The 24,167-nt window shown below is 48.2% G+C and overlaps 1 non-coding gene across 1 annotated transcript; it reads left to right on the top strand.

The window, feature by feature from the left end:
* The first annotated feature begins 6,754 nt into the window (after positions 1 to 6,754).
* trnag-ucc (transfer RNA glycine (anticodon UCC)) lies at positions 6,755 to 6,826 on the top strand. The gene has a single exon. It is a non-coding gene; the product is annotated as a tRNA-Gly (tRNA).
* Positions 6,827 to 24,167: the final 17,341 nt, after the last annotated feature.

Raw genomic sequence — 24,167 nt, forward strand, 5'->3', positions numbered from 1 at the left:
AAGGGTGTGAACGTTTAAGGTGGGGGATGGGGTGCCAATCAAGCGGGCTGCTTTATCTTGGATGGTGTCGAACTTCTTGAGTGTTCTTGGAGCTGCACTCATCCAAGCAAGTAGAGAGTATTCCATCACACTCCTGACTTGTGCCTTGTAGATGGTGGAAAGGCTTTGGGGAGTCAGGAGGTGAGTCACTCGCCGCAGAATACCCAGCCTCTGACTTGCTCTCGTAGCCACAGTATTTATATGGCTGGTCCAGTTAAGATTCTGTTCAATGGTGACCCCCAGGATGTTGATGGTGGGGGATTCGGCGATGGTAATGCCGTTGAATGTCAAGGGGTTAGATTCACTCTTGTTGGAGATGGTCATTGCCTGGCACTTATCTGGCGCGAATGTTACTTGCCACTTATGAGCCCAAGCCTGGATGTTGTCCAGGTCTTGCTGCATGCGGGCTCGGACTGCTACATTATTTGAGGGGTTGCGAATGGAACTGAACACTGTGCAATCATCAGCGAATATCCCCATTTCTGACCTTATGATGGAGGGAAGGTCATTGATGAAGCAGCTGAAGATGGTTGGGCCTTGGACACTGCCCTGAGGAACTCCTGTCGCAATACCTTGGGGCTGAGATGATTGGCCTCCAACAACCACTACAATCTTCCTTTGTGCCAGTTAAGACTCCAGCCACTGGAGAGCTTTCCCCCTGACTCCTATTGACTTCAATTTTACTGGGGCTCCTTGGTGCCACACTCGGTCAAATGCTGCCTTGATGTCAAGGGCAGTCACTCTCACCTCACCTCTGGAATTTAGCTCTTTTGTCCATGTTTGGACCAAGGCTGTAATGAGGTCTGGAGCCGAGTGGTCCTGGCGGAACCCAAACTGAGCATCGGTGAGCAGGTTATTGGTGAGTAAGTGCCACTTGTTAGCACTGTCGACGACACCTTCCATCACTTTGCTGATGATTGAGAGTCGACTGATGGGGCGGTAATTGGCCGGATTGGATTTGTCCTGCTCTTTGTGTATGAGATTTTTGGACTGGTATGTAATGTGTATCTCAGTCTGCACTAATAGAATTGATACTCTATCTTTAAATCTCATTCTCCGAGTACATTCTGAACAGGTATCTAATTTGTTTCTCAGGTTTACTATCTTTCAATATTTCTCACTCTGATACTCTACCTGAGTTTTGGACTTGTATGCAATTTGTATCATATGATACACTTTTCGAATGGATATTGCATGTATTAAAGTCATGTGTGTGAGAGTTCTGGGCTAGTATTCAGTTTGAATCTAAGGGGTACATTATTGGGATTCATTCTGTACCTTTGAATCGGGTACCATGTGTGATTTCTATCTGGTATTTAATTTGTAGCTAATGTTGCTCTCCTGTGAGATTATAACAGTGCCTTTCACTCTGAGAGTGTGATTTTGGACTGGGATTTTGGTATCTACCTGTCAGCGGGACTGAGTTAGGGGGAAATGGAACAGTGTCAGCCTCACCTACTCTGCTTGACTGTTGGATTGAAAATGTGTCTCTGGAAATTGTGATCAGTGTGGGACTGACTACTTCTGCTGTCTGAGACTGTGGAACTGATGACATGTCTGTGTCTCTGTGCTCTGTGAGTGATAATATACTTACTGTGTGTGAGAAGGAGCTGGCTGTACTGTTCCTTCTGCCTCGGGTGGAGGAAGCATCACATTTATTCTGGATCGTTCAAGGGTTTGCCTGTGGAAAGAAAATTATCTCTTGTTACTCAGGAACATGTGAGGGAGAAAATTCAGAAGTGATCAGTTTAATATCTCTGTTAATGATCATTTTGAATATCCACAAAATGAAATCCAGTGATACAAACAGTGTCAGTGTCTGACTCCACTGCAGTACTTCAGCACTCAGCTTCTGCATACCAGGTGTGTTGGGCTGTTTTACAACAATTTAATGACATCCAGACACGGCCCAACCCATGCACTGATCCATGAATGGGACCACCCGATGGGGCAGGGACCTTTGTACAGGTCAGGTTTCTAATCCCCTCTCCCATGGGACTAACCGTTCAACCGAAACCAAACAGCCGCTGTTTAAAATGTGTCCTTCACACTTCTCACCTGATGCCTGCAATAGATGCTCTTTGTATAACTCCCCACATCCTTACTGTCCGGCTCTGTTTCCACTCTTCACTCTCCAATAACAATAAACAGGGTGAGGCTGGAACTAAACCAGGACCATTCACTCCTGGTTTGGGGAGAGAAAGCAGCAATGATTTTAATAGCAGGTTCTTCCCATTCTCTCTCCCTTCCCCTGGACACACCCTGTACACACACAGTCCGAGAATGACCTCTCCCTTCCCCCCTCTCACTCCATGTTCCGGGACCAGTTCCTGATCCACTCCGCCTCTTACAAACAGCCCCCGGACTCCCCCTGACCTTCCCCCGGACTCAATGCCGATGTCTGAGCCCATCTGCGGACACGGTCCCGAAGCGATGATCTGCTGTAACGAGGCTGCTCTTTGCTCCCTTCCCCCGGGGGCCGTGATCGCTCCATTCCCAGCTGTTTTAAACTATCTTCTTCCGCTCACTGAGGGAATGGCGCCCACAATTCCCAATCCAAAAATCGATGGAAACTTTCCCCAATTGGAATTTTTCCGAGTCTGAGCAAAGTAAGTGGGTCTGGGGGAGAGGTCAGAGGGAATGGGGTCCACAGGCAGTGCAGGAACAGGAACCCGAATGGGAAACAGATGGGATTCCACCAGTGCCTAACGCTGGAATCCAGACTGACTTTACAATCTCCAACTATTAAAGTAGATGTTTCCATCCCTGCTGTTTCTCTCGGGGTCTTTTGATGGTAAAGAGCCTTTCAGAGATAAAGTGAGCGGCTGTGAAATCAGCCAATGGATTCTCTTCATTAATGGCCCCTATAATGTGTGACTGGGAGAGGATTTCCCAAACCAATCCTGGAGAAACATGGGAGGAAAGTGGGGGTCGGTGTATTTGCTGGGACCGTGTAGGGTTAATATCAGGCAGCAACAGTCGCAGATTAATTTAACCGGAGTGAAACTGTAGGTCACTGAGAGTAATATCGAACAGCCCTGAGCTGTAAAACTGCAGATAGTACAACAGGCATTAGAGGGTTAAATGTGACCCATTGTTTCTGTCCCTCTCTGTACTGTCCCCGAGTGTGGGATTAATAGTGTTTCTGACCCTTGTACAATATCAGTGAGAGATGAGATTGCATCTTCTGTCTCTCCAACGCGATCTTTCTGGATAAAACGGCACTTTACCGGTCAGTCTGGAACTAATACTGTTAACGTCTGTCTGTCACTGTGTCTCACCGCTCTCTCTGTCTCTCTCACCGTGTCTGCCTCCCTCTCTCTCTCTGCTGCTGTATATGAAGGCGGATACTGCTATTGAGCGTGATTTGGACACAGATAGGGAGTGTAAGACTGATACTGTCTCTCTCTCTCTCTATTGCTGGACATGAAAGTGGGATACTGTCTGATATAAAATAGAGAGAATGAGATGTCCGGGCCGGGCCTCACTGTAACTGGGGATGTGTTCGGCTCCAGTCCCAGTTCATGGTCATAATCTTTTCACAGATTCAGGGCGAGAGTCTCTGTGAGACGGTAACACTGGCGGAGAAACTCCGCGTCATAACTCAAACCCCAACACATGAGATTCTCCAAATAAGCTGGAATAAGGTGTTTGTAAAACGCTGAACCCGTCTGGGAGGGGATGTGTGGGGAGATCGAACAGGGAAACAGACTGAAATGGAGGAGCCGAGTTGACTTGTTATTGAATGGACTGTATTTAGGCAGGAATATTAACGATTTCTCATTGTAACGGGGCTTATTTGAAAGCTTCGGGTTTTGGGAATCCTTGAATATGAAGCCCGGGTCTGTCAGGGTTTGTGCGGAGCGCTGAGGTTCGGTTCTATTATCGATAAACGGTTTGAAACTGTCGGATGGAGAGAACTGGAGGTGGAGCTGGAAGATCAGAGGCCGCTCTCCACTCTGTCACTCTGACTGTCTCCTCCCCTCCCGATTTCTCTGTTTAATCCCCCATATGGAACCAAAGCGAGTCGTTGGACTCTAAACACGGTTTACTCGTTAACAGGACGAAAGGCGAGTAATGTTCCTGATCTCCTGGGCACCAGGCAATTCACTGTTATTTGTTTCTGTACAGAGTTACATTTCAGTGATTCCCCAGTGAGTTTGTAAATAATCCAACAAAATAGAACAGAAACGGAGCGAAGCGCTGAATTCCACAGATGTAGAGAGGTTAGTCGAGCAGTTCTGGTGATTCTTTACGAGCCCAGCATGGCAAGTAGTTTAAATAAATACAAGAAATCTGGTGATGTGTGGGCTGGGTTCTATAAGTCACCGTTTAAAGTACCGGACTGAGGTCACTGCCGCGACTCCAGTCCCATTAATACCTCATCTCGTCCACAACGAGACAAAAGCAGCTCAAAGCCACACTGGGAGCATGATATCAGGGTCTCCTTTCAGACAGTAACCAGTCCTTTCACAGATACAGAGGGTGGCTCTGAAAAGAGCCTTTACATCGAGTTACATTGAAACTACAGCACAGAAACAGGCCATTCGGCCCAACTAGTCTATGCCGGCGTTTATGCTGCTCATGAGCCTCCTCCTTCCTTACTTCATCTCACCCGATCTGCATATCCTTCTGTTCCTTTCTCCCTCATGTGCTGATCTATCTTCCCCTTAAATGCCCCTCTGTTATTTGCCTCAGCTGCTCCTCGTCGTTGCAAGTTCCACATTCTAACCACTCTCTGGGTAAAGCAATTTCTCCTGAATTCCCTATTTGATTTATTAGCGACTATTTCATGTTTATTACCTGAAGTTTTGGACTCCCCACAAGAGGAAACATTTTCTCTACATCTATCCGAACAAACCCTATCATTTTCTTTAAAAACCTCGATCAGATCAACCCTCAGCCTTCTCTTTTCTAGTGAAACGAGACCCAGTCTGTTCAGTCTTTCCTGATAAGAATATCTTCTCATTTCTGGTATCATCCTTGTGAATCTTGTTTGCACCTTCTCCAATGCCCCTATGTCTATCATATGGAGACGAGACCTGTTCGCAGTATTCCAAGTCTGGTCGAAACAAGGTTCTATACAAGTTTAACATAACTCCTTTGCTTTTCAACTCTATCCCTCTAGAAATGAATCCTAGTGTTTGATTTGTCTTTTTATGACCTGATTAACCTGGGTCGCTACTTTTAGTAATTTGTGTATCTGTACCACTAGATCCCTTTGCTCGTCAATCCCGTTTAGACTCTTATTATCCAAGCAGTGTGTGACCTCCTGATTGTTCATCCTGCAAGTTTATTTATGTCCTCTTGCATTTTGATGCTTTCTTCCTTTGTATTAACTAAATCCCCCAAGTTGGTGTCGTCCACAAATTTTGGAATTGTACTTCCGATTCCCGAATCCAAATCGTTAAAGTAAATTGTGAAGAACAGTGGTCCCAGCAACTGGAACTCCACTTCCCACCTTTTGCCAGTCTGAGTAGCGACTCTTCACCTCTATTCTCGGCTTTCAGTTTTGTAGCCAACTTGCTATCCATTCTGCCACCTGATCCTGACTCCACGTGCTCTGAACTTAGCCATGAGTCTACAATGTGGTACATTATAGAAGGCCTTCGGAAAATCCAAATATATCACATCTACTGCATTAAACTTGTCTGCACTTTCTGTTCCTTCTTCAAAGATTTCAATAAGGTTGGTCCTGTCCTTTGGGTTATCAGATTAAGCCTTGGCCAGTTTACTTGCTCTTGAAGCTCACAATGCTGGTTTTCTTCTGCAGCAGCACGGCCTGGATATCAGACAACACCCTGAGCGATGGTCACCCGTCCCAGCAGCTTGTTGAGCTCCTCGTCGTTGCGGATGGCCAGCTGCAGGTGTCTGGGGATGATGCGGGTCTTCTTGTTTGTCCCGGGCCGCGTTGCCGGTCACCTCGAGGATTTCAGCCGTCAGATACTCGATGCACAGCAGCCAGATAGACCGGGGCTCCGGCACCCACACGTTCAGCATAGTTCCCCTTTCGCAGGAGCCTCTGAACACGGGTAACAGGGAACTGCAGTCCGGCCCGGGATGTGCGAGACTTGGCCTTCGACAGAGCTTTACCGCCGGTTTTTCCTCTTCCAGACATTTACACAATCTCACAAACACTTTCACAGACAATGAAGAAATCCTCCCGCACTCGCCCTTCTCATACATTCTGGAGGAGTACAGTGGGGGCACTTGTGATGGGTCTCTCTCAGAGTGTTCACACTGCCCGCTCACCCTCACTGATATTCTATCTTTGAACTGCTGTAATATTGTCCTTTAGTAATATTGCTGCTCCTCCTCCTTTCCCTATTTCCCTGTCCTTTCTAAAGATCTTATAGACTTGAATATTAAGCTGCCATTCCTGCCCAGTTGGTAGTCAGATCTCTGTAATGATTTAATGTAATTATTTAACTTTACTCAATCGCTGATGTGAGCTGTGGTAAAATGTATTTCCAGCTGGTCAAGTATTGCAGGTATCGACTGTCTCTTCAGTCCGATATAAGGTGAAGAATTACTGGCTGGTGTGGAATTTCCATTGATTGGGGGTTGGTGAAATCTACTGGGCGGAAACAGGAACTGCAACAGAGCGAGAAAGGATCCGTCAGAAACCAGTTCAAATGAAGAACAAAATCCAACAGCCTGCAGTGTCTGGTCAGGATCTGATGTTTGGGAACTATTTTATTGTCGATTATTTTCAGCGATGGTGGTATAGTGGTGAGCATAGCTGCCTTCCAAGCAGTTGACCCGGGTTCGATTCCCGGCCATCGCAATTAAGTGTGCTTATTAGTTTATTTCCATCAGAAACTCTTAAGTTTCCAATCGAATTTGATGCAGTTCATAATCGAGTGTAATTATAGTAAAATGTTATCAACCTTCATTTCTTTTCCCTATCGAAGGAAAAGAGGAAAAACATGCTGGAAATACTGATTTACCAAGGGTCGAATGAGAGTGAGGAAGGGAAATGATATGTTAGCCTTTATTGGAAGGGTGTTGGAATATAAGAGTAAGGAGGTCTTGCTGCAATTGTAGTATGAGGAAATATTGTGTAAAATTGGCCAATATTGGTTGGAGTTTAGAAGAATGAGAGGTGATCGCGTTGAAATGTATAAAATTCTTAGACGGCTTGACAGTGTCGATGCTGAGAGTCTGATTCCCCTGGCTGGAGAGTCAAGAACTAGAGCTCATAGTCTCAAGATAAGGGGTCGGCCATTTAGGACCGACATGAGGAAACATTTCTTCACTCAAAGGATTGTGAATCTTTGGAATTCTCTGCACCCCAGAGGGCTGTGGATGCTCAGTCGTTGAGTTATGTTGAAAGCTGAGATCGATAGATTTTAAGAGAGCAACATGCATGATAAAGAGTTGGACGACCATGCATTAGAAACAGTGAGAGCACCATGCATTATAAAAGTGAGAGCACCATGCATTGTTATCAGTGAGAGCACCATGCATTTAAAAAAGTGAGAGCACCATGCATTAGAAACAGTGAGAGCACCATGCATTATAAAAGTGAGAGCACCAAGCATTTTAAACAGTTAGAGCAGCATGCATTGTTATCAGTGAGAGCAACATGCATTTAAAAAAGTGAGAGCACCATGCATTATAAACAGTGAGAGCAGCATTGATTATGAACAGTGAGACCAATATGCATTTTATACAGTGAGAGCACCGTGCATTATAAACAGTGAGAGCACCGTGCATTATAAACAGTGAGAGCACCGTGCATTTTAAACAGTGAGAGCACCGTGCATTATTAACAGTGAGAGCACCATGCATTATAAACAGTGAGAGCAGCATTGATTATGAACAGTGAGACCAATATGCATTTTATACAGTGAGAGCACCGTGCATTATAAACAGTGAGAGCACAGTGCATTATAAACAGTGAGAGCACCGTGCATTATAAACAGTGAGAGCACCATGCATTATAAACAGTGAGAGCACCGTGCATTATAAACAGTGAGAGCACCGTGCATTATAACAGTGAGAGCACCATGCATTATAAACAGTGAGAGCACCGTGCATTATAAACAGTGAGAGCACCGTGCATTATAAACAGTGAGAGCACCGTGCATTATAACAGTGAGAGCACCATGCATTATAAACAGTGAGAGCACCATTCATTTTTACCAGTGAGAGCACGATGCATTATAATCAGTGAGAGCAGCATGGATTATGAACAGTGAGACCAATATGCATTTTATACAGTTGGAGCACCGTGCATTATAAACAGTGAGAGCACCATGCATTATAAACAGTGAGAGCACCATGCATTTGTCGCAGGGAGAGCACCATGCACTTTAAACAGTGAGAGCACCATGCATAATAAGCAGTGAGAGCAACATGAAATATAAACAGTGAGAGCACCGTGCATTATAAACAGTGAGATCACCGTGCATTTTTAACAGTGAGAGCAGCATTGATTATGAACAGTGAGACCACGATGCATTATAAAAAGTGAGAGCACCATGCATTATAAACAGTGAGAGCACCATGCATTATAAGCAGAGAGAGCACCATGCATTGTAAACAGTGAGAGCACCATGCATTATAAACAGTGAGAGAACCATGCATTTTAAACAGTGAGAGCACCGTGCATTTTAAACAGTGAGAGCACCGTGCATTTTAAACTGTGAGAGCACCGTGCATTTTAAACAGTGAGAGCACCGTGCATTTTAAACTGTGAGAGCACCGTGCATTTTAAACAGTGAGAGCACCGTGCATTTTAAACAGTGAGAGCACCGTGCATTTTAAACAGTGAGAGCACCGTGCATTATAAAGTTGCAACAATGTCCAGAGCAGGTGTGGGCGAGGCCCAGGGACAGAAGAGAAAACACACCCAGGGGGAGGGTTGGACCCTGCAGCAAACACTGAGCAGCTCAGACAGGCAGTGCGGCACCGGTTAGAGGCATTCAGAGGAAAGGCAGGGGAGAAACAAGCTGCAGACTTGGATTAGGGAGAGATTCTGTGCAACTGGGGGAGTGTGAGAGAGGGAGAGAGAGAGGGAGATGGGTCGAGAGAGGGAGAGGGAGAGAGAGAGAGAGGGAGAGTGGGAGGGAGGGAGAGAGAGGGAGAGTGAGAGAGAGTGAGAGAGAGAGAGAGGGGGAGTGGGAGAAAGAGTGAGAGAGGGAGAGTGGGAGGGAGTGAGGGAGAGTGGGAGGGAGTGAGGGAGAGTGAGAGAGGGAGTGGGAGAGAGAGAGAGGGGGGAGAAAAAGAGAGAGTGAGAGAGGGAGTGGGAGGGAGGGAGTTCTGGGCTCTTGCTGTGCCTTTTTAATCCCTTGCTTTTGTATTTTAATCAATTCCCTCTCTCTCCCCTCAGGAATCTTTTTGATGAAATGCTGCAAGGAGATGATCCAGAAAGAGACATTTTGTGAGGAGGAGGAGGAGTGGGAGAAATCCTGGGCCAAGCATCGTTCTCTCCGCTGGGGACGGACTGACTGAGACCTTCACCACAGCCTGGACCCGATGGGGAGCACGTGAGTAATGTCTGGGTTACTCTGGGGTCACTGGGTGCACACTGGAATCACTGGGATATTCTGGGGACACTGGGGGGGGTCACTGGGACATTCAGGGGACACTTGGGGTGGTCACTGGGACATTGTTGTGGTAGTTCTTATTGTTGTGGTAAACTATCAGAGAATCAGCATAGACCAGGGATCAGGGCCTTTACCCAGTAAACTATCAGTGAATCAGCACAGACCAGGGATCAGGGCCTTTACCCAGTAAACTATCAGTGAATCAGCACAGACCAGGGATCAGGGCCTTTACCCAGTAAACTATCAGTGAATCAGCACAGACCAGCGATCAGGGCCTTTACCCAGTAAACTATCAGTGAATCAGCACAGACCAGGGATCAGGGCCTTTACCCAGTAAACTATCAGAGAATCAGCACAGACCAGGGATCAGGGCCTTTACCCAGTAAACTATCAGTGAATCAGCACAGACCGGGGATCAGGGCCTTTACCCAGTAAACTATCAGTGAATCAGCACAGACCAGGGATCAGGGCCTTTACCCAGTAAACTATCAGTGAATCAGCACAGACCAGGGATCAGGGCCTTTACCCAGTAAACTATCAGTGAATCAGCACAGACCAGCGATCAGGGCCTTTACCCAGTAAACTATCAGTGAATCAGCACAGACCAGGGATCAGGGCCTTTATCCAGTAAACTATCAGTGAATCAGCACAGACCAGGGATCAGGGCCTTTACCCAGTAAACTATCAGTGAATCAGCACAGACCAGGGATCAGGGCCTTGACCCAGTAAACTATCAGTGAATCAGCACAGACCGGGGATCAGGGCCTTTACCCAGTAAACTATCAGTGAATCAGCACAGACCAGGGATCAGGGCCTTTACCCAGTAAACTATCAGTGAATCAGCACAGACCGGGGATCAGGGCCTTTACCCAGTAAACTATCAGTGAATCAGCACAGACCAGGGATCAGGGCCTTTACCCAGTAAACTAACAGTGAACCAGCACAGACCATGGATCAGGGCCTTTACCCAGTAAACTATCAGAGAATCAGCACAGACCGGGGATCAGGGCCTTTACCCAGTAAACTATCAGTGAATCAGCACAGACCAGGGATCAGGGCCTTTACCCAGTAAACTAACAGTGAACCAGCACAGACCATGGATCAGGGCCTTTACCCAGTAAACTATCAGAGAATCAGCACAGACCGGGGATCAGGGCCTTTACCCAGTAAACTATCAGTGAATCAGCACAGACCCGGGATCAGGACCTTTACCCAGTAAACTATCAGAGAATCAGCACAGACCGGGGATCAGGGCCTTTACACAGTAAACTATTTGTGAATCAGCACAGACCGGGGATCAGGGCCTTTACCCAGTAAACTATCAGTGAATCAGCACAGACCGGGGTTCAGGGCCTTTACCCAGTAAACTATTTGTGAATCAGCACAGACCGGGGATCAGGGCCTTTACCCAGTAAACTATCAGTGAATCAGCACAGACCGGGGTTCAGGTCCTTTACCCAGTGAACTATCAGTGAATCAGCACAGACCGCGGATCAGGGCCTTTACCCAGTAAACTATCAGTGAATCATCACAGACCGGGGTTCAGGGCCTTTACCCAGTAAACTATCAGAGAATCAGCACAGACCGCGGATCAGGGCCTTTACCCAGTAAACTATCAGTGAATCAGCACAGACCGGGGTTCAGGGCCTTTACCCAGTGAACTATCAGTGAATCAGCACAGACCGGGGATTAGGGCCTTTACCCAGTAAACTATCAGAGAATCAGCACAGACCGCGGATCAGGGCCTTTACCCAGTAAACTATCAGAGAATCAGCACAGACCAGCGATCAGGGCCTTTACCCAGTAAACTATCAGAGAATCAGCACAGACCAGGGATCAGGGCCTTTACCCAGTAAACTATCAGTTAATCAGCACAGACCAGGGATCAGGGCCTTTACCCAGTAAACTATCAATGAATCAGCACAGACCAGGGATCAGGGCCTTTACCCAGTAAACTATCAGAGAATCAGCACAGACCAGCGATCAGGGCCTTTACCCAGTAAACTATCAGAGAATCAGCACAGACCGGGGATCAGGGCCTTTACCCAGTAAACTATCAGAGAATCAGCACAGACCAGCGATCAGGGCCTTTACCCAGTAAACTATCAGAGAATCAGCACAGACCGGGGTTCAGGGCCTTTACCCAGTAAACTATCAGAGAATCAGCACAGACCAGGGATCAGGGCCTTTACCCAGTAAACTATCAGTTAATCACCACAGACCAGGGATCAGGGCCTTTACCCAGTAAACTATCAATGAATCAGCACAGACCGGGGATCAGGGCCTTTACCCAGTAAATTATCAGAGAATCAGCACAGACCAGGGATCAGGGCCTTACCCAGTAAACTATCAGAGAATCAGCACAGACCAGGGATCAGGGCCTTTACCCAGTAAACTATCAGAGAATCAGCACAGACCAGGGATCAGGGCCTTTACCCAGTAAACTATCAGTGAATCAGCTCAGACCAGCGATCAGGGCCTTTACCCAGTAAACTATCAGAGAATCAGCACAGACCGGGGATCAGGGCCTTCACCCAGTAAACTATCAGAGAATCAGCACAGACCAGGGATCAGGGCCTTTACCCAGTAAACTATCAGAGAATCAGCACAGACCAGGGATCAGGGCCTTTACCCAGTAAACTATCAGTGAATCAGCACAGACCAGGGATCAGGGCCTTTACCCAGTAAACTATCAGAGAATCAGCACAGACCAGGGATCAGGGCCTTTACCCAGTAAACTATCAGAGAATCAGCACAGACCGGGGATCAGGGCCTTTACCCAGTAAACTATCAGTGAATCAGCACAGACCGGGGTTCAGGGCCTTTACCCAGTGAACTATCAGTGAATCAGCACAGACCGGGGATTAGGGCCTTTACCCAGTAAACTATCAGAGAATCAGCACAGACCGCGGATCAGGGCCTTTACCCAGTAAACTATCAGTGAATCAGCACAGACCGGGGTTCAGGGCCTTTACCCAGTGAACTATCAGTGAATCAGCACAGACCGGGGATTAGGGCCTTTACCCAGTAAACTATCAGAGAATCAGCACAGACCGCGGATCAGGGCCTTTACCCAGTAAACTATCAGAGAATCAGCACAGACCAGGGATCAGGGCCTTTACCCAGTAAACTATCAGAGAATCAGCACAGACCAGGGATCAGGGCCTTTACCCAGTAAACTATCAGAGAATCAGCACAGACCAGGGATCAGGGCCTTTACCCACTAAACTATCAGAGAATCAGCACAGACCAGGGATCAGGGCCTTTACCCAGTAAACTATCAGTGAATCTGCACAGACCGGGGATTAGGGCCTTTACCCAGTAAACTATCAGAGAATCAGCACAGACCGCGGATCAGGGCCTTTACCCAGTAAACTATCAGAGAATCAGCACAGACCAGCGATCAGGGCCTTTACCCAGTAAACTATCAGAGAATCAGCACAGACCAGGGATCAGGGCCTTTACCCAGTAAACTATCAGTTAATCAGCACAGACCAGGGATCAGGGCCTTTACCCAGTAAACTATCAGTGAATCAGCACAGACCGGGGATCAGGGCCTTCAGCCAGTAAACTATCAGTGAATCAGCACAGACCGGGGTTCAGGGCCTTTACCCAGTAAACTATCAGTGAATCAGCACAGACCCGGGATCAGGACCTTTACCCAGTAAACTATCAGAGAATCAGCACAGACCGGGGATCAGGGCCTTTACACAGTAAACTATTTGTGAATCAGCACAGACCGGGGATCAGGGCCTTTACCCAGTAAACTATCAGTGAATCAGCACAGACCGGGGTTCAGGGCCTTTACCCAGTAAACTATTTGTGAATCAGCACAGACCGGGGATCAGGGCCTTTACCCAGTAAACTATCAGTGAATCAGCACAGACCGGGGTTCAGGGCCTTTACCCAGTGAACTATCAGTGAATCAGCACAGACCGCGGATCAGGGCCTTTACCCAGTAAACTATCAGTGAATCATCACAGACCGGGGTTCAGGGCCTTTACCCAGTAAACTATCAGAGAATCAGCACAGACCGCGGATCAGGGCCTTTACCCAGTAAACTATCAGTGAATCAGCACAGACCGGGGTTCAGGGCCTTTACCCAGTGAACTATCAGTGAATCAGCACAGACCGGGGATTAGGGCCTTTACCCAGTAAACTATCAGAGAATCAGCACAGACCGCGGATCAGGGCCTTTACCCAGTAAACTATCAGAGAATCAGCACAGACCAGCGATCAGGGCCTTTACCCAGTAAACTATCAGAGAATCAGCACAGACCAGGGATCAGGGCCTTTACCCAGTAAACTATCAGTTAATCAGCACAGACCAGGGATCAGGGCCTTTACCCAGTAAACTATCAATGAATCAGCACAGACCAGGGATCAGGGCCTTTACCCAGTAAACTATCAGAGAATCAGCACAGACCAGCGATCAGGGCCTTTACCCAGTAAACTATCAGAGAATCAGCACAGACCGGGGATCAGGGCCTTTACCCAGTAAACTATCAGAGAATCAGCACAGACCAGCGATCAGGGCCTTTACCCAGTAAACTATCAGAGAATCAGCACAGACCGGGGTTCAGGGCCTTTACCCAGTAAACTATCAGAGAATCAGCACAGACCAGGGATCAGGGCCTTTACCCAGTAAACTATCAGTTAATCACCACAGACCAGGGATCAGGGCCTTTACCCAGTAAACTATCAATGAATCAGCACAGACCGGGGATCAGGGCCTTTACCCAGTAAATTATCAGAGAATCAGCACAGACCAGGGATCAGGGCCTTACCCAGTAAACTATCAGAGAATCAGCACAGACCAGGGATCAGGGCCTTTACCCAGTAAACTATCAGAGAATCAGCACAGACCGGGGATCAGGGCCTTTACCCAGTAAACTATCAGTGAATCAGCACAGACCAGGGATCAGGGCCTTTACCCAGTAAACTATCAGTGAATCAGCTCAGACCAGCGATCAGGGCCTTTACCCAGTAAACTATCAGAGAATCAGCACAGACCGGGGATCAGGGCCTTCACCCAGTAAACTATCAGAGAATCAGCACAGACCAGGGATCAGGGCCTTTACCCAGTAAACTATCAGAGAATCAGCACAGACCAGGGATCAGGGCCTTTACCCAGTAAACTATCAGTGAATCAGCACAGACCAGGGATCAGGGCCTTTACCCAGTAAACTATCAGAGAATCAGCACAGACCGGGGATCAGGGCCTTTACCCAGTAAACTATCAGAGAATCAGCACAGACCGGGGATCAGGGCCTTTACCCAGTAAACTATCAGAGAATCAGCACAGACCAGGGATCAGGGCCTTTACCCAGTAAACTATCAGTGAATCAGCACAGACCGGGGTTCAGGGCCTTTACCCAGTGAACTATCAGTGAATCAGCACAGACCGGGGATTAGGGCCTTTACCCAGTAAACTATCAGAGAATCAGCACAGACCGCGGATCAGGGCCTTTACCCAGTAAACTATCAGTGAATCAGCACAGACCGGGGTTCAGGGCCTTTACCCAGTGAACTATCAGTGAATCAGCACAGACCGGGGATTAGGGCCTTTACCCAGTAAACTATCAGAGAATCAGCACAGACCGCGGATCAGGGCCTTTACCCAGTAAACTATCAGAGAATCAGCACAGACCAGGGATCAGGGCCTTTACCCAGTAAACTATCAGAGAATCAGCACAGACCAGGGATCAGGGCCTTTACCCAGTAAACTATCAGAGAATCAGCACAGACCAGGGATCAGGGCCTTTACCCACTAAACTATCAGAGAATCAGCACAGACCAGGGATCAGGGCCTTTACCCAGTAAACTATCAGTGAATCAGCACAGACCGGGGATTAGGGCCTTTACCCAGTAAACTATCAGAGAATCAGCACAGACCGCGGATCAGGGCCTTTACCCAGTAAACTATCAGAGAATCAGCACAGACCAGCGATCAGGGCCTTTACCCAGTAAACTATCAGAGAATCAGCACAGACCAGGGATCAGGGCCTTTACCCAGTAAACTATCAGTTAATCAGCACAGACCAGGGATCAGGGCCTTTACCCAGTAAACTATCAGTGAATCAGCACAGACCAGGGATCAGGGCCTTTACCCAGTAAACTATCAGAGAATCAGCACAGACCAGCGATCAGGGCCTTTACCCAGTAAACTATCAGAGAATCAGCACAGACCGGGGATCAGGGCCTTTACCCAGTAAACTATCAGAGAATCAGCACAGACCAGGGATCAGGGCCTTTACCCAGTAAACTATCAGTTAATCAGCACAGACCAGGGATCAGGGCCTTTACCCAGTAAACTATCAGTGAATCAGCACAGACCAGGGATCAGGGCCTTTACCCAGTAAACTATCAGAGAATCAGCACAGACCAGCGATCAGGGCCTTTACCCAGTAAACTATCAGTGAATCAGCACAGACCAGCGATCAGGGCCTTTACCCAGTAAACTATCATTGAATCAGCACAGACCAGGGATCAGGGCCTTTACCCAGTAAACTATCAGAGAATCAGCACAGACCGCGGATCAGGGCCTTTACCCAGTAAACTGTCAGTCAATCAGCACAGACCAGGGATCAGGGCCTTTACCCAGTAAACTATCAGAGAATCAGCACAGACCGGGGATCAGGGCCTTTACCCAATAAACTATCAGTGAATCAGCACAGACCAGGGATCAGGGCCTTTACCCAGTAAACTATCAGAGAATCAGCACAGACCGGGGATCAGGGCCTTTACCCAGTAAACTATCAGAGAATCAGCACAGACCAGGGATCAGGGCCTTTACCCAGTAAACTATCAGTTAATCACCACAGACCAGGGATCAGGGCCTTTACCCAGTAAACTATCAATGAATCAGCACAGACCGGGGATCAGGACCTTTACCCAGTAAACTATCAGTGAATCAGCACAGACCAGGGATCAGGGCCTTTACCCAGTAAACTATCAGTGAATCAGCACAGACCAGGGATCAGGGCCTTTACCCAGTAAACTATCAGTGAATCAGCACAGACCAGGGATCAGGGCCTTTACCCAGTAAACTATCAGAGAATCAGCACAGACCAGGGATCAGGGCCTTACCCAGTAAACTATCAGAGAATCAGCACAGACCAGGGATCAGGGCCTTTACCCAGTAAACTATCAGAGAATCAGCACAGACCAGGGATCAGGGCCTTTACCCAGTAAACTATCAGTGAATCAGCTCAGACCAGCGATCAGGGCCTTTACCCAGTAAACTATCAGAGAATCAGCACAGACCGGGGATCAGGGCCTTTACCCAGTAAACTATCAGAGAATCAGCACAGACCAGGGATCAGGGCCTTTACCCTGTAAACTATCAGTGAATCAGCACAGACCGGGGATCAGGGCCTTTACCCAGTAAACTATCAGAGAATCAGCACAGACCAGGGATCAGGGCCTTTACCCAGTAAACTATCAGTGAATCAGCACAGACCAGGGATCAGGGCCTTTACCCAGTAAACTATCAGAGAATCAGCACAGACCGGGGATCAGGGCCTTTACCCAGTAAACTGTCAGTGAATCAGCACAGACCAGGGATCAGGGCCTTTACCCAGTAAACTATCAGAGAATCAGCACAGACCGGGGATCAGGGCCTTTACCCAGTAAACTATCAGTGAATCAGCACAGACCAGGGATCAGGGCCTTTACCCAGTAAACTATCAGAGAATCAGCACAGACCGGGGATCAGGGCCTTTACCCAGTGAACTATCAGAGAATCAGCACAGACCAGGGATCAGGGCCTTTACCCAGTAAACTGTCAGTGAATCAGCACAGACCAGGGATCAGGGCCTTTACCCAGTGAACTATCAGAGAATCAGCACAGACCAGGGATCAGGGCCTTTACCCAGTAAACTATCAGTGAATCAGCACAGACCAGGGATCAGGGCCTTTACCCAGTAAACTATCAGTGAATCAGCACAGACCAGGGATCAGGGACTTTACCCAGTAAACTATCAGAGAATCAGCACAGATCAGGGATCAGGGCCTTTACCCAGTAAACTATCAGTGAATCAGCACAGACCAGGGAGCAGGGCCTTTACCCAGTAAACTATCAGTGAATCAGCACAGACCAGGGAGCAGGGCCTTTACCCAGTAAACTATCAGAGAATCAGCACAGACCAGGGATCAGGGTCTTTACCCAGTAAACTATCAGTGAATCAGCACAGACCAGGGATCAGGGCCTTTACCCAGTAAACTATCAGAGAATCAGCACAGACCAGGGATCAGGGTCTTTACCCAGTAAACTATCAGTGAATCAGCACAGACCAGGGATCAGGGCCTTTACCCAGTAAACTATCAGAGAATCAGCACAGACCAGGGATCAGGGCCTTTACCCAGTAAACTATCAGTGAATCAGCACTGACCGGGGATCAGGGCCTTTACCCAGTAAACTATCAGTGAATCAGCACAGACCAGGGATCAGGGCCTTTACCCAGTAAACTATCAGAGAATCAGCACAGACCAGGGATCAGGGTCTTTACCCAGTAAACTATCAGTGAATCAGCACAGACCAGGGATCAGGGCCTTTACCCAGTAAACTATCAGAGAATCAGCACAGACCAGGGATCAGGGCCTTTACCCAGTAAACTATCAGAGAATCAGCACAGACCAGGGATCAGGGTCTTTACCCAGTGAACTATCAGTGAATCAGCACAGACCAGGGATCAGGGCCTTTACCCAGTAAACTATCAGTGAATCAGCACAGACCAGGGATCAGGGCCTTTACCCAGTAAACTATCAGTGAATCAGCACAGACCAGGGATCAGGGCCTTTACCCAGTAAACTATCAGTGAATCAGCACAGACCAGGGATCAGGGCCTTTACCCAGTAAACTATCAGAGAATCAGCACAGACCGGGGATCAGGGCCTTTACCCAGTAAACTATCAGTGAATCAGCACAGACCAGCGATCAGGGCCTTTACCCAGTAAACTATCAGAGAATCAGCACAGACCAGCGATCAGGGCCTTTACCCAGTGAACTATCAGAGAATCAGCACAGACCAGGGATCAGGGCCTTTACCCAGTAAACTATCAGAGAATCAGCACAGACCGGGGTTCAGGGCCTTTACCCAGTGAACTATCAGTGAATCAGCACAGACCGGGGATTAGGGCCTTTACCCAGTAAACTATCAGAGAATCAGCACAGACCGCGGATCAGGGCCTTTACCCAGTAAACTATCAGTGAATCAGCACAGACCGGGGTTCAGGGCCTTTACCCAGTGAACTATCAGTGAATCAGCACAGACCGGGGATTAGGGCCTTTACCCAGTAAACTATCAGAGAATCAGCACAGACCGCGGATCAGGGCCTTTACCCAGTAAACTATCAGTGAATCAGCACAGACCAGGGATCAGGGCCTTTACCCAGTAAACTATCAGAGAATCAGCACAGACCAGGGATCAGGGCCTTTACCCAGTAAACTATCAGTGAATCAGCACAGACCAGGGATCAGGGCCTTTACCCAGTAAACTATCAGAGAATCAGCACAGACCGGGGATCAGGGCCTTTACCCAGTAAACTATCAGAGAATCAGCACAGACCAGGGATCAGGGCCTTTACCCAGTAAACTATCAGTGAATCAGCACAGACCAGGGATCAGGGCCTTTACCCAGTAAACTATCAGAGAATCAGCACAGACCAGGGATCAGGGCCTTTACCCAGTAAACTATCAGTGAATCAGCACAGACCAGGGATCAGGGCCTTTACCCAGTAAACTATCAGTGAATCAGCACAGACCGGGGTTCAGGGCCTTTACCCAGTGAACTATCAGTGAATCAGCACAGACCGGGGATTAGGGCCTTTACCCAGTAAACTATCAGAGAATCAGCACAGACCGCGGATCAGGGCCTTTACCCAGTAAACTATCAGAGAATCAGCACAGACCGCGGATCAGGGCCTTTACCCAGTAAACTATCAGAGAATCAGCACAGACCAGGGATCAGGACCTTCACCCAGTAAACTATCAGTGAATCAGCACAGACCAGGGATCAGGGCCTTTACCCAGTAAACTATCAGAGAATCAGCACAGACCAGCGATCAGGGCCTTTACCCAGTAAACTATCAGAGAATCAGCACAGACCAGGGATCAGGGCCTTTACCCAGTAAACTATCAGTTAATCAGCACAGACCAGGGATCAGGGTCTTTACCCAGTAAACTATCAGTGAATCAGCACAGACCAGGGATCAGGGCCTTTACCCAGTAAACTATCAGAGAATCAGCACAGACCAGCGATCAGGGCCTTTACCCAGTAAACTATCAGTGAATCAGCACAGACCGGGGATCAGGGCCTTTACCCAGTAAACTATCAGAGAATCAGCACAGACCGGGGATCAGGGCCTTTACCCAGTAAACTATCAGAGAATCAGCACAGACCAGCGATCAGGGCCTTTACCCAGTAAACTATCAGAGAATCAGCACAGACCGGGGATCAGGGCCTTTACCCAGTAAACTATCAGAGAATCAGCACAGACCAGGGATCAGGGCCTTTACCCAGTACACTATCAGTTAATCACCACAGACCAGGGATCAGGGCCTTTACCCAGTAAACTATCAATGAATCAGCACAGACCGGGGATCAGGGCCTTTACCCAGTAAACTATCAGAGAATCAGCACAGACCAGGGATCAGGGCCTTACCCAGTAAACTATCAGAGAATCAGCACAGACCGGGGATCAGGGCCTTTACCCAGTAAACTATCAGAGAATCAGCACAGACCAGGGATCAGGGCCTTTACCCAGTAAACTATCAGAGAATCAGCACAGACCAGGGATCAGGGCCTTTACCCAGTAAACTATCAGTGAATCAGCACAGACCAGGGATCAGGGCCTTTACCCAGTAAACTATCAGAGAATCAGCACAGACCAGCAATCAGGGCCTTTACCCAGTAAACTATCAGAGAATCAGCACAGACCAGTGATCAGGGCCTTTACCCAGTGAACTATCAGTGAATCAGCACAGACCAGGGATCAGGGCCTTTACCCAGTAAACTATCAGAGAATCAGCACAGACCAGGGATCAGGGCCTTTACCCAGTAAACTATCAGAGAATCAGCACAGACCAGGGATCAGGGCCTTTACCCAGTAAACTATCAGAGAATCAGCACAGACCAGGGATCAGGGCCTTTACCCAGTAAACTATCAGAGAATCAGCACAGACCAGGGATCAGGGCCTTTACCCAGTAAACTATCAGAGAATCAGCACAGACCAGGGATCAGGGCCTTTACCCAGTAAACTATCAGTGAATCAGCACAGACCAGGGATCAGGGCCTTTACCCAGTAAACTATCAGAGAATCAGCACAGACCAGGGATCAGGGCCTTTACCCAGTAAACTATCAGAGAATCAGCACAGACCGGGGATCAGGGCCATTACCCAGTAAACTATCAGTGAATCAGCACAGACCAGCGATCAGGGCCTTTACCCAGTAAACTATCAGAGAATCAGCACAGACCAGCGATCAGGGCCTTTACCCAGTGAACTATCAGAGAATCAGCACAGACCAGCGATCAGGGCCTTTACCCAGTAAACTATCAGTGAATCAGCACAGACCAGGGATCAGGTCCTTTACCCAGTGAACTATCAGTGAATCAGCACAGACCAGCGATCAGGTCCTTTACCCAGTGAACTATCAGTGAATCAGCACAGACCAGGGATCAGGGCCTTTACCCAGTAAACTATCAGAGAATCAGCACAGACCGGGGATCAGGGCCTTTACCCAGTAAACTATCAGAGAATCAGCACAGACCGGGGATCAGGGCCTTTACCCAGTAAACTATCAGAGAATCAGCACAGACCAGGGATCAGGGCCTTTACCCAGTAAACTATCAGTGAATCAGCACAGACCGGGGATCAGGGCCTTTACCCAGTAAACTATCAGAGAATCAGCACAGACCAGGGATCAGGGCCTTTACCCAGTAAACTATCAGAGAATCAGCACAGACCAGCGATCAGGGCCTTTACCCAGTAAACTATCAGAGAATCAGCACAGACCGGGGATCAGGGCCTTTACCCAGTAAACTATCAGAGAATCAGCACAGACCGGGGATCAGGGCCTTTACCCAGTAAACTATCAGAGAATCAGCACTGACCGGGGATCAGGGCCTTTACCCAGTAAACTATCAGTGAATCAGCACAGACCAGCGATCAGGGCCTTCACCCAGTAAACTGTCAGAGAATCAGCACAGACCAGGGATCAGGGCCTTTACCCAGTAAACTATCAGAGAATCAGCACAGACCAGCGATCAGGGCCTTTACCCAGTGAACTATCAGAGAATCAGCACAGACCAGGGATCAGGGCCTTTACCCAGTAAACTCTCAGTGAATCAGCACAGACCAGGGATCAGGGCCTTTACCCAGTAAACTATCAGTGAATCAGCACAGACCAGGGATCAGCGCATTTACCCAGTAAACTATCAGAGAATCAGCACAGACCCGGGATCAGGGCCTTTACCCAGTGAACTATCAGAGAATCAGCACAGACCAGGGATCAGGGCCTTTACCCAGTAAACTATCAGAGAATCAGCACAGACCAGGGATCAGGGCCTTCACCCAGTAAACTATCAGAGAATCAGCACAGACCAGGGATCAGGGCCTTTACCCAGTAAACTATCAGTGAATCAGCACAGACCAGGGTTCAGGGCCTTTACCCAGTGAACTATCAGTGAATCAGCACAAGACCGGGGATCAGGGCCTTTACCCAGTAAACTATCAGTGAATCAGCACAGACCGGGGATCAGGGCCTTTTCCCAGTAAACTATCAGTGAATCAGCACAGACCAGGGATCAGGGCCTTTACCAGTAAACTATCAGTGAATCACCACAGACCGGGGATCAGGGCCTTTACCCAGTAAACTATCAGTGAATCAGCACAGACCAGGGATCAGGGCCTTTACCCAGTAAACTATCAGTGAAGCAGCACAGACCAGGGATCAGGGCCTTTACCCATTAAACTATCAGTGAATCAGCACAGACCAGGGGTCAGGGCCTTTACCCAGTAAACTATCAGTGAATCAGCACAGACCAGGGATCAGGGCCTTTACCCAGTAAACTATCAGTGAATCAGCACAGACCAGGGATCAGGGCCTTTACCCAGTAAACTATCAGTGAATCAGCACAGACCAGGGATCAGGGCCTTTACCCATTAAACTATAAGAGAATCAGCACAGACCAGGGATCAGGGCCTTTACCCAGTAAACTATCAGAGAATCAGCACAGACCAGTGATCAGGGCCTTTACCCAGTAAACTATCAGTGAATCAGCACAGACCAGGGATCAGGGCCTTTACCCAGTAAACTATCAGAGAATCAGCACAGACCAGGGATCAGGGCCTTTACCCAGTAAACTATCAGAGAATCAGCACAGACCAGGGATCAGGGTCTTTACCCAGTAAACTATCAGAGAATCAGCACAGACCGGGGATCAGGGCCTTTACCCATTAAACTATAAGAGAATCAGCACAGACCAGGGATCAGGGCCTTTACCCAGTAAACTATCAGTGAATCAGCACAGACCAGGAATCAGGGTCTTTACCCAGTAAACTATCAGTGAATCAGCAAAGACCAGGGATCAGGGCCTTTACCCAGTGAACTATCAGAGAATCAGCACAGACCAGGGATCAGGGCCTTTACCCAGTGAACTATCAGAGAATCAGCACAGACCAGGGATCAGGGCCTTTACCCAGTAAACTATCAGAGAATCAGCACAGACCGGGGATCAGGGCCTTTACCCTGTAAACTATCAGTGAATCAGCACAGACCAGGGATCAGGGCCTTTACCCAGTAAACTATCAGAGAATCAGCACAGACAAGGGATCAGGGCCTTTAGCCAGTAAACTATCAGAGAATCAGCACAGACCGGGGATCAGGGCCTTTACCCAGTAAACTATCAGAGAATCAGCAAAGACCAGGGATCAGGGCCTTTACCCAGTAAACTATCAGTGAATCAGCACAGACCGGGGATCAGGGCCTTTACCCAGTAAACTATCAGTGAATCAGCACAGACCAGGGATCAGGGCCTTTACCCAGTAAACTATCAGTGAATCAGCACAGACCGGGGATCAGGGCCTTTACCCAGTAAACTATCAGAGAATCAGCACAGACCAGGGATCAGGGTCTTTACCCAGTAAACTATCAGTGAATCAGCACAGACCAGGGATCAGGGTCTTTACCCAGTAAACTATCAGTGAATCAGCACAGACCGGGGATCAGGGCCTTTACCCAGTAAACTATCAGAGAATCAGCACAGACCGGGGATCAGTGCCTTTACCCAGTAAACTATCAGTGAATCAGCACAGACCAGGGATCAGGGCCTTTACCCAGTAAACTATCAGAGAATCAGCACAGACCGGGGATCAGGGCCTTTACCCTGTAAACTATCAGTGAATCAGCACAGACCAGGGATCAGGGCCTTCAGCCAGTAAACTATCAGAGAATCAGCACAGACCAGGAATCAGGGCCTTTACCCATTAAACTATCAGTGAATCAGCAAAGACCAGGGATCAGGGCCTTTACCCAGTGAACTATCAGAGAATCAGCACAGACCAGGGATC

This window comes from Heptranchias perlo, unplaced genomic scaffold (genome assembly GCF_035084215.1).
Source record: "Heptranchias perlo isolate sHepPer1 unplaced genomic scaffold, sHepPer1.hap1 HAP1_SCAFFOLD_47, whole genome shotgun sequence".
NCBI classification, from domain to species: domain Eukaryota; kingdom Metazoa; phylum Chordata; class Chondrichthyes; order Hexanchiformes; family Hexanchidae; genus Heptranchias; species Heptranchias perlo.